The sequence below is a fragment of the Garra rufa genome, chromosome 24 (genome assembly GCF_049309525.1).
Source record: "Garra rufa chromosome 24, GarRuf1.0, whole genome shotgun sequence".
Classification (NCBI taxonomy): domain Eukaryota; kingdom Metazoa; phylum Chordata; class Actinopteri; order Cypriniformes; family Cyprinidae; genus Garra; species Garra rufa.
The window spans coordinates 9931974-9941893 of NC_133384.1; positions in this window are offsets into that span (position 1 = coordinate 9931974).

Consider the following 9920-nt stretch of genomic DNA (forward strand, 5'->3'; position numbering starts at 1 on the left):
AAAGACAATTTAGTCGTTTGTTATTTGCCTAATAAAATGACAGTACAATTTTTAGTTCTAAAAAAGTTTTTGACATGTGGTCTTATAGGTTTGTTAAGCACTGTATAGAGCTACATAGTTTTATAAGGATTTAAACGGAAAATAAACGTTTACACTCTGCCCTTTTTTTATTGCCAACGGCTGCAGCCTGCAAAGTACAACGTGAAAGCGCAAGGCTGACGCTCTGTAGCGAATTCACACATATATAGTGAGGCATTTTAATTTAAGTTGAAGAGACGGGATTTGCGCGACGCACCGCACAGCATGCTCATAGAATCTGGTTGAGTAATATATAGCCGTCAAAATGAAAGCCCACGGGTTCACGCAGTTTGTTGTACACGAGTGGAGCATTCATATGGGCCGTGAGCAACTGAACGGAACGCACATTCATAGAGCGGAATACTGATCAGAGCGTCACACATTGAGCAGTGCGCGCTGAATACTGCCGGGCGCGGCAGGTAGTTTCAGGCGTTTATCTCTTTCGAATCTCTATAAAAATCAGTTGACTGTACACTAGCCTTGCCGCGCCCCCCTTATCATAACTCCGCGCCCCCCCTAGGGGTCGCGCCCCCCAGTTTGGGAACCACTAACTAATTACGTTACTTAGTTACTTTTTATGGAAAGTAATGCGTTATGTTACTTTTGCGTTACTTTGTAAATCTGGGCAGGGCTTGCTTGTTTGTTTTTTAAATAAAAAGTTGTATTTTTGTCAAATGTAAAAGCCTTTTCACACCAAAAGCCTCAGGTTTAGAGAAAAGTAAATTGACATCTGTACAGTAGACCACAGAAAAAACAAATTTAAACTCTTTAGCATTAAAAGGAAAACAAATGTTAGATTTATCTTGAGTAATTTGTTTATTAGTATGGATGAATTGGATCATCGAAGGTCGGCAGCAAAGACATTGGTTAATAAAATGGGATTAAATACATAAAGGATATTTGTATTATTTAACATATTTAATTATCGCAAGTTTGCTTTGAATTTGACGGTTTTTATACATTGAGGAATACTGTATCTGTTTTTTAGTGAGTGAGATGAATTAATGCATGTTCACATTTATTCTAGAAGTAAAGTAACATCTTACTCACAATTTCTCTCAACATGGGGACAGGAGAGCTTTTAATCAATGAATGGGGGGAAAAGTAACTGGTATTACTTATTTGGAAAAGTAACTCCGAAATGTTCTTGTCAATAAAAAGTAATGCGTTACTTTACTAGTTACTTGGAAAAAGTAATATTATGTAACTTTCATTACTTGTAATGCGTTACCCCCAACACTGATCATTAACAACATAAAATTCAGCAGAGAGTCACTTTCCATCTCCAGGAGGAGAAAAAACTCTACAAATGGATTCAGAAATTGAAAATATGGAATTGCATGTTAGAATTAGACATTGTCCTAAACCTCAAAAAGCCGTTGCTCCAGTTGTTCCTGCTTTTCTTCTAGAAGGAGGTCTGAAAACAGCAAAGAACAACACCACATCTGATTCTCAGCTCATGTTCACTAGTAACATCAACCGTGGGCTGCTGACCATTGAGCTTGTTTTGTTGTTGACTCTGTAGCCACAGTAGATCTGCTCACATTAAGATGAACCGAGACAGAGCATGATTCATAACACGGTCATATTACAGGCTGCTCATCTCTTCTTACACAATTTCTTCTTCCCATACCTCTTCTCTTCACTTCCTCTCAGTTCACACCTGCACTTTCTGTCTTTCTTCCTCTTGCTCTTCAGGGTCCTCATTATTCATTCACTCTTGGTTTTCACAAATGACCACATGCTGGCATAGCACACTTGTTATGTTTTTGTGTTATTGAGAAAAATGCATGTCCTATGCATACGGTGATTAACCAGGTGGATATCTATGGAAAGTTGTTTCTGCAACAGAGCAAATTTAGTACAGGGGGAATTGTGACTTTTTATCTCACAATTTGGACTTTTTTTCTTCTCCACATTTTGAGTTAATATCTCATAATTCAGACTTTTGTCTTTTGAAAATTTGAGCATTTTTGCTAGAGAAATACCATGCAAGTGTCTCAGAGCTATGCAAAGAGTGACTATCTGACAGAGTAAGATGCAGCCTGCAGAAGTGACATCTATGGTTGTTGTCACCACTGGAACTATCTACTGTACCCAAAGCACAAACTTACTTGGCTTTTTCCAAGGCCCATATTTACACAATATAGACTTCTGGGAATTCATACTCTGGTCTCATGAGACTAAGTCAATCATTTCAGATCTAACAGTACAGTGAGAAGTGCCTGGTTCCCACAGTGACGTTCAGTGATAGTAAAGCTCTTATATTAGGATATATGAGTGCTAAAGGTGTGAGGGAGTTGTGCTTTATCAGTGCTTTTATGAATTCACACACTACTGTGTGATGTAATACAAAAATCTGAAACTGAAGATGTTATCCTCTCCTCATTCCCTGAGATGTTGGCCATTTTTTTCAACATGAGAAAGAAGATATGCATTCTTCTGATGTGAAAAGTGTTCAGTGGACATGCTTTTCACTCAATCTTAACATTACATTAACACAGCACTCCCCATTAAAGATCAGGGCATTTAAGGAGGTCGTCTTCTAGGAGTTAAACAAGACAGATGTGAAAATTTGTCACAAACTTGTACACTCAGTGCCTAGAAAGGTCAGAGCAGTGTACTTACAGTTCTAGAAGACATACTAAGTAATAGAATATTATACATTTGCCACATTAAATCTAGGGTGTACTCATTTCTGCAATCCTTCGTTTAACAACTAAATTGGCTAAATATTGGTATTTTTTGTTTTTATTAAGTATGTTTAATACATTTCAATATTGCCATCTTTCCATGCATTATATTAGTGATCATTAAGAAAATACATCTTTTATATTTATTTAGAGGTGGTGTACACATTTATGCTGTGCTCTGTATATATAAAACATCTCGAGATGTATTGCCAAATCGATTTCAGACTTGTGATTGAGTGCCCTATAACACACTTTTTCTGAGGTTCATTGGCATTCAACAGACTAGACTCCCTGCTTCCTTCCCACCAAAAAACATTTGGATTATATTTCGCTCTTTGTAAGTTGGCAAAATTGCTCAGTTGGAGTGACACTGTGCTTAAATCCATGAGCTTATTAGCTCATGCTGGTGGCAGCAATCGCATTGTATTAAAGCATTACATTAACCGCACTGCTGGGAAGTTGCTCTTCCATTGGAGTTGTGGCACATGCAAAACCACATGGTGCTCATGGCTGTGGTGGGTGCAGTAAAATTTGTGATAAAACTGCCTACTAATATTTGTACATTTGGTGTTGCAAAGATTTCACAATGCTAAGATAACCAGGTTTCTTATCTGAGCTGATCGGCGGTCTAACAGCATCCATCAATGTCAAAACCACTAAGACAAAAAAGGTGGGAAATGCCAATACTGTTTACAGAATTCCAGCATGTTGCTTCAGTTTTAGCAAACAAAAAGTGAGATGTAAGTTTCTAAACATTTGTTTCACAACTGAATTATGATAAATGTTAACAGGCCGACAGTAATATCCAGGGATTTGTTTGCTGGAAATATATCATTCAGGGTTTCTACAGGTTTTCTAAAATCTAAAAGGCCTTTTTAAATTCAACTAAAGAACATTTACGGAAAAAAAAAAAAAATCAAAGGAAAAACAATACAGCAATATGTTCTCCAAGCATAATGTCAAGGGAGCACACAAAGATTTATTTGTATTTATAGCAATTTCAAAGTAAAAATACAAACTGATCTAATTTACTTTTTTAATAAGTTTACATAAAGTATGTTAAGGCTTGAATACCTCTGTTTTAACCACTTGAGTGTGGAAATAACTTTTACCTTTTGATCAGACCTATTGTATATCTATATACCTCTAAGACACTGTTGTTTGTCCTGAATAGCACCTAAACAACACTCTAAAAATAAAATGAAATACAAGCAATCTCAATCAAACATGGAAAAGAATTTATTGAAATACAATCTTGTAAAAACAGTACACCAGTATGATCAACAATAGGAGCATATGATTCTCTTTTCTTAAGAACCTCCTTCTGATTCTTCAGTTCAATCTCCTGTCCTTGAAATGACCACAAACTATGAACAAAGGTTTGTTCTTTCACTTGAAAATGTCTCTGCCAGTTCTGAATCCGGAAACATAACATGAAAGATATTTTGATATCGTTGTTTGATTTGTATGAGTCGCAGCAGCATACTGTATGCATTGCCCATCACACTTCAGTGTTCATGTTCTTCCAAATACAACCCTTAAGTCATTTCGGTCTGGTGTAATATATTCGAATATTCAATATTGTAATATATTTGAAGTCTGAGTGACATAATTTTGCTGTTTGTGTTTGGTGCTGGCTAAGTGTGATTCGACTGCTTTCATTCCCATCATACTCAACTGGAAATTCTTTTGACATGTTAAACAATAAGCTTGAAAAACATTCCCTATCCATCAGTGGACATGCATTTCACCAATCTTAACATTATTGAGCACCTATGGGGGATTCTATAGAGATACGTTAAGCAGCACTCCCCTATTAACAGTACGGACTTCAACCAACCCACAAACCTTTTGCCTTTTGACCATTTAGGCTGATTATAAACATACCCATTTCTCCAAGGTATTTTTGGCCTTCCAATCCAACTACATATCTAAACATATCTTCTTTGGGGGACTAACAGATGAAGCAGCACATACTGCCATCTACCACGTATTGTTCAAAGAATATTGAGCAACCTAAGCCATGTAGCACAGAAATTATGCTTCATTTAAAATTAAGCACATGCGGAAACAATCCCTCACGAAAATGAATGCCATGATATGAATTTAAGACTTGCTGCTCCGATTTAAGATCTCTTCAGGGCCTTAATTCACGGAAAAGGGATTTAAGACTTTTTAAACAGAAACCCTGGTCATTTCTTGTAGGACAGTAACAGCAAATGGGAAAAAATTTCTTGGACCAGCTTTTCCCATCCTTTCCTGGATATAAACCCAATATAAACTAAATACACAATGCGTTTCAGGCTAAAAAAAAACTTCAAAAAATCTGTATGACTTTCTTCTATGGAACACAAATAGAGTCATTAAAACAATATACCGGTTGCATTAAACTAAAACTTTCAAGCTTAAAAAATATCTCATAAAACTATGATAAAAGTAGTCCATAAGAGTCATTTCAAGTCTTCTGAAGTCATTCGGTAGCTTTGTGTGACGAACAGACCGATTAAGTAAGATTAAGTAAGTAAGTTAGAGCTAATCTTGGCCTCCAGTGAGATATTAACCGCTGGGACCGGATCATTAAGTCAGGGAGCTGAACTCAAGAACCAGATCAGTGCAGTTTGTGAACTGGCTCAAGTGATTCATTGAAAAGACCCGAATCAGATTTCACCATTTCTCCCATGTACGTGATGAAGGAGAGCTGGGGCGAATGCCAAGATTCGGCACCTTAAATTGTGGTCTGTTCCTCTCTCAGAGATTTTCATTTGTCTTCAGATGACTTGGAATACAGCGCACGAGTCAAGGAGACTACAACTGTGATAGTTTTGTGTTTTTCGAGCTGACAGCCTCAGACCCTCACTTTCATTATATTATGAAAAAAGATTTTCTGCAAAAACTTCATCTTTTGTATTCTACAAAAGAAACGGTCATGCAGGTTAAAAATGAACAATAGCAGATTTTTCATTTATGTTTCACCTATTCCTTACACATAAAACAATGTTGCACATGTTTACAACATGTATAAAGCTGTTTTGCTGGCAGAGATTGAATTGTTTCTCCCTCCACATTCCTGTCGGTCCTTCATTGTCCTGTTCTATGAAAAGAAAGACCATTAGCAAAAGCTTCTTTTTTTTTCTTCATGCCTTTATTCTTTACAAACACCTCTATGGCAATCCTGTAGCCACTTATGGACTAGGTCAAAGGATTTAAAAGGATTTAAGTGAATATAAAGAAAGAAATAACAGTAAAAGAACTTCCTAAAAGAACACATTCACTCATAATCGTAAGCCTGACAAAAATGGCTCAATTATTGTCTCTGGTCTTGTCACATTCAGCTATACATTACAGGAATAACTTAATGATATTTTCTTTTTAAAAATGTGAAATTTGACCAAAAAGTAGTTTGTCAGTGTATGCCACTGGATATGGATATGTCACTGCAAAAGTGCTGGTCATTTAACATTTGTAACGTAAAAACAGTCAAATATTATATATAGAGCTACTTACCCAAAGGATAAAACAATAAAATAAAATATTACCTTTATTAAAATAGTTTCTGCCATGGATAAAATAAAATAAAATTGAATTAAATAAATAAAAAAATAAAACAAAATATTTGTGGCAAAAGAAAAAAGAATTGCAAATGGCAAATCTAAAATTCTGAAAAGTCTAAATTGTGAGATATAAACTGGGAACTGCAAGAAAGAAACTCTTTGAGTTTATGTCTCAGAATTCTAAGTTTATATCTTAGAATTCTGACTTTTTAGAAAGAAAATGCTATTCAAAACTGTAAAAAAAAAGTAGTTTACATCTTATTGCTGATGGTTTTTTAACATTTATATCGTAAAACAGCTGTCAAATATTATATTCATATTTATCTTACCTTTACTGAAACAGGTTTCTGCAAAATAATAAAACAATCAAATCAAATAATCTTACCCTTATTAAAAATAATTATAATAAATACATAAAATTCTACCACAGGATAAAACAACAAAACAAATACATTAAAAAAATATATATATAATAATGAAAAAAAAAAAATGAAAATGAAAAAAAAAAAAAAAAAAAAACAGAATTGCAAATGGTAAACCTAAAATTCTGAGAAAAAATTGCGAGATATAAACTGCAAATTGCAATTCTGAGTTTATATCTTGCAATTCAACTAGTTTACATCATGCTGTTGGTCATTTAACATTTGTATCATAAATCACTTGTCCAATATTAACTGTATAGCCCTTATATCTTACATCTGCTGAAGCTTGTTTCTGCCACAGAATAAAAAAACAAAAAAAAACAAAAAAAAAAAAAACGTAAAAAGTTAACTGCAACTTTTTATCTCACTACTCAGAATTGCAAAATGTAAACTTGTAATTGTGAGAGTTTACATCTTGCAATTCTAAGAAAAAAAAATCAGAAACAGGATGAAAACAGGGTTGCAAACAAGCAGAGTTGATGATAATCAGGCGTTAAAAAAATTTGTGGGTATTAAATATTGACGCCAATATAAACTATCACAAAACACATACAAATGCATATGCAATAATGTCAGTCGCAAAAATAATTGTTACCACATCTTTAGTGTCTTTAGCAAATTCTCACAGTAGTTTTTAAAAGCCAAATGAGAGTTTGCACTGATGCAAGCTAGTAAATTACTTCATAAATCTGGCCCTACTGTTTAAAGAGGGTCTGAAATATTTATTTGCACGCACAGTAAAATCTATAGAAGCCTAAAAAGCTGTATAGTCAAAGTTGCTGAGCTGTTCTTCTAGATACAAACTATACTGCAATGAAAATGTTAACCAAAACAGTGTGATTCACCATTATTCCAAAAAGATCATGGGTTTATGTGACAGACATACAGAAAGAAAACTGACTATAAATGTGTATTGATAATATACAGGGATAAAATGTACAAAATAAACTACAATGCATCAGTAGAAGTCGACCGCAGACCCCTAAGCATTAATGAGACACATGTTGTTCTCACAGTCTGTTTACTTTCCTTTGACTCATGCAAAAATGTTTTTTTTTTTTTTTTCAACTTGTGGGCTGCATATGCTTCCCTTTGCTTTTTAATTATAGTTGTGTGTTTTGCTGACTTTAACTTGGATCTGGTGTTTGTATTTGCTCGGCCCAGTATGGCATTAGTTATTTGTCGAGCTGAAAACACACTAAAGTCTTCATCGGAGATCTTCTGACTATATATCATCTGGTGTCTCGTCTATAGAATGACGTCAGCGCTCTTGTACAGACAAAGCAGGAGACATTCATTATTGAGATAATGCTATGAGATCATGAACTGTGAAGCGTCTTTGATGTACTTGTATCAAGCGGGTCCTCAATGACAGATACACTTAAATGTGGTTTGAGGAAGATTGCCAGGACACAGCAGGGTGATTAGCATTTGTTAATACACAGATTTCAGGCAACCCCTTATGTTTGCATTTCAAATCCCGATGAGATGCTGGCCTCCAACGCTCGAGAGTTTATGGATCAAAAACATCTGCCATCTTTTGGGCTTTATCTCAATAGCTTCATTTGATATGCTGATCTCTCTCGCTCTCTTACTGTCTTTGCATGGCATTGACTTAGCCGTCATTGACAAATGAAGTTAGAGGACCACGTTTGTTTCCCAGAAACCGGGGTTGGATTGGATTTAGCCAGCAGAACGCTAGTGATTGACATCAAGTGTCATTACAGCCGAGCGACGCTGGTCGGCACAAATCAATTGTTCTCGGGGGGAGACGCGGGTTACCAGTCAGACGCTGGATTTTCAACAACAGCTGCTACTGTTGCTGCTTTAATTGTTTTGCTTGTCAGTTTTGCCCCGTGTATGCTAAATGAAGGCGATGTAATGAATATTTTACAGAAAATATCAAGCGTTTCCAATCTTACGTGTTGTGATTGCGGTAATGGCTTTGTTATCTGTTTCACAACAGTACGTTTGACGTTTCATAACTGAGAGTTAATTTGATGGAAACCTCAACAGGGTTTCTGTAGGTTACATGAAGGTCAATTTAGGGCTTTAACGCATTTTAGAATAAGAAATAAATTGATAAGCAAACACCAGTCTTGGGGAAAGTTACTTTTAAAAGTAATGCATTACAATATTGAGCTACTCCCTAAAAAGTAACTAATTACGTTACTTAGTTAATTTTATGGAAAGTAATGCGTTACGTTACTTTTGCGTTACTTTTTAAATCTGGGCAGGGCTTGCTTGTTTGTTTTTAATATAAAAAGTTCTATTTTTGGCAAATGCTAAAGCCTTTTCACATCGAAAGCCTCAGTCTTAGAGAAAAGTAAATTGACGTCTGTACAGTAGACCGCAGAAGAAAAACATGTCAACTCTTCAGCGATAAAAAAAAGGAAAACGAATGTTAGATTATCTTGAGTAATTTTTGCTTATTAGTATGGATGAATTGGATCATCGAAGGTTGGCAGCAAAGACATCGGTTAATAAAATGGGATTAAATACATAAAGGATATTTGTATTTAACATTTAATTATTGCAGGTTTGCGTTAAATTTCAGTGTTTTTATTCATTTTGAGGAATACTGTATCTGTGTTTTAGTGAGTGAGATGAATTAATGCATGTTCACATTTATTCTCGAACTAAAGTAACATCTTACTCACAATTTCTCTCAACATGGGGACAGGAGAGCTTTTAATCAATAAATGAGGGGAAAAGTAACTGGCGTTACTTATTTGAAAAAGTAACTCAGATATTTTCTTGTCAATTAAAAAGTAATATGTTACTTTACAAGTTACTTGGAAAAAAGTAATATTATTACATAACTTGCGTTACTTGTAATGCGTCACCCCCAACACTGGCAAACACAAATGTCAATATATTTTCTAAATATAAATTTATAGAAGCACAAGTTTACTTCACGTTAAACTTCAAAGTTAACCCTTAAATGCATACCTCAGGTCTTTAGTGACCCAGAACAATTTTCACTAACCTCTCCCTCTTTCATTTTTTTTCAGTATCCCTTAATCTATTCATTATAAACAATATAACAAGAAAAAATGACAAAATATAAAGGAATATTTGTTTTCTGATTTTTTTTTCTTCTTTTTTGTAAAAAGTGTATAGGGTCGAGAGACCCGAGGTGTGTAATATTGTAAGTGCATTTTTCATGCACAAAA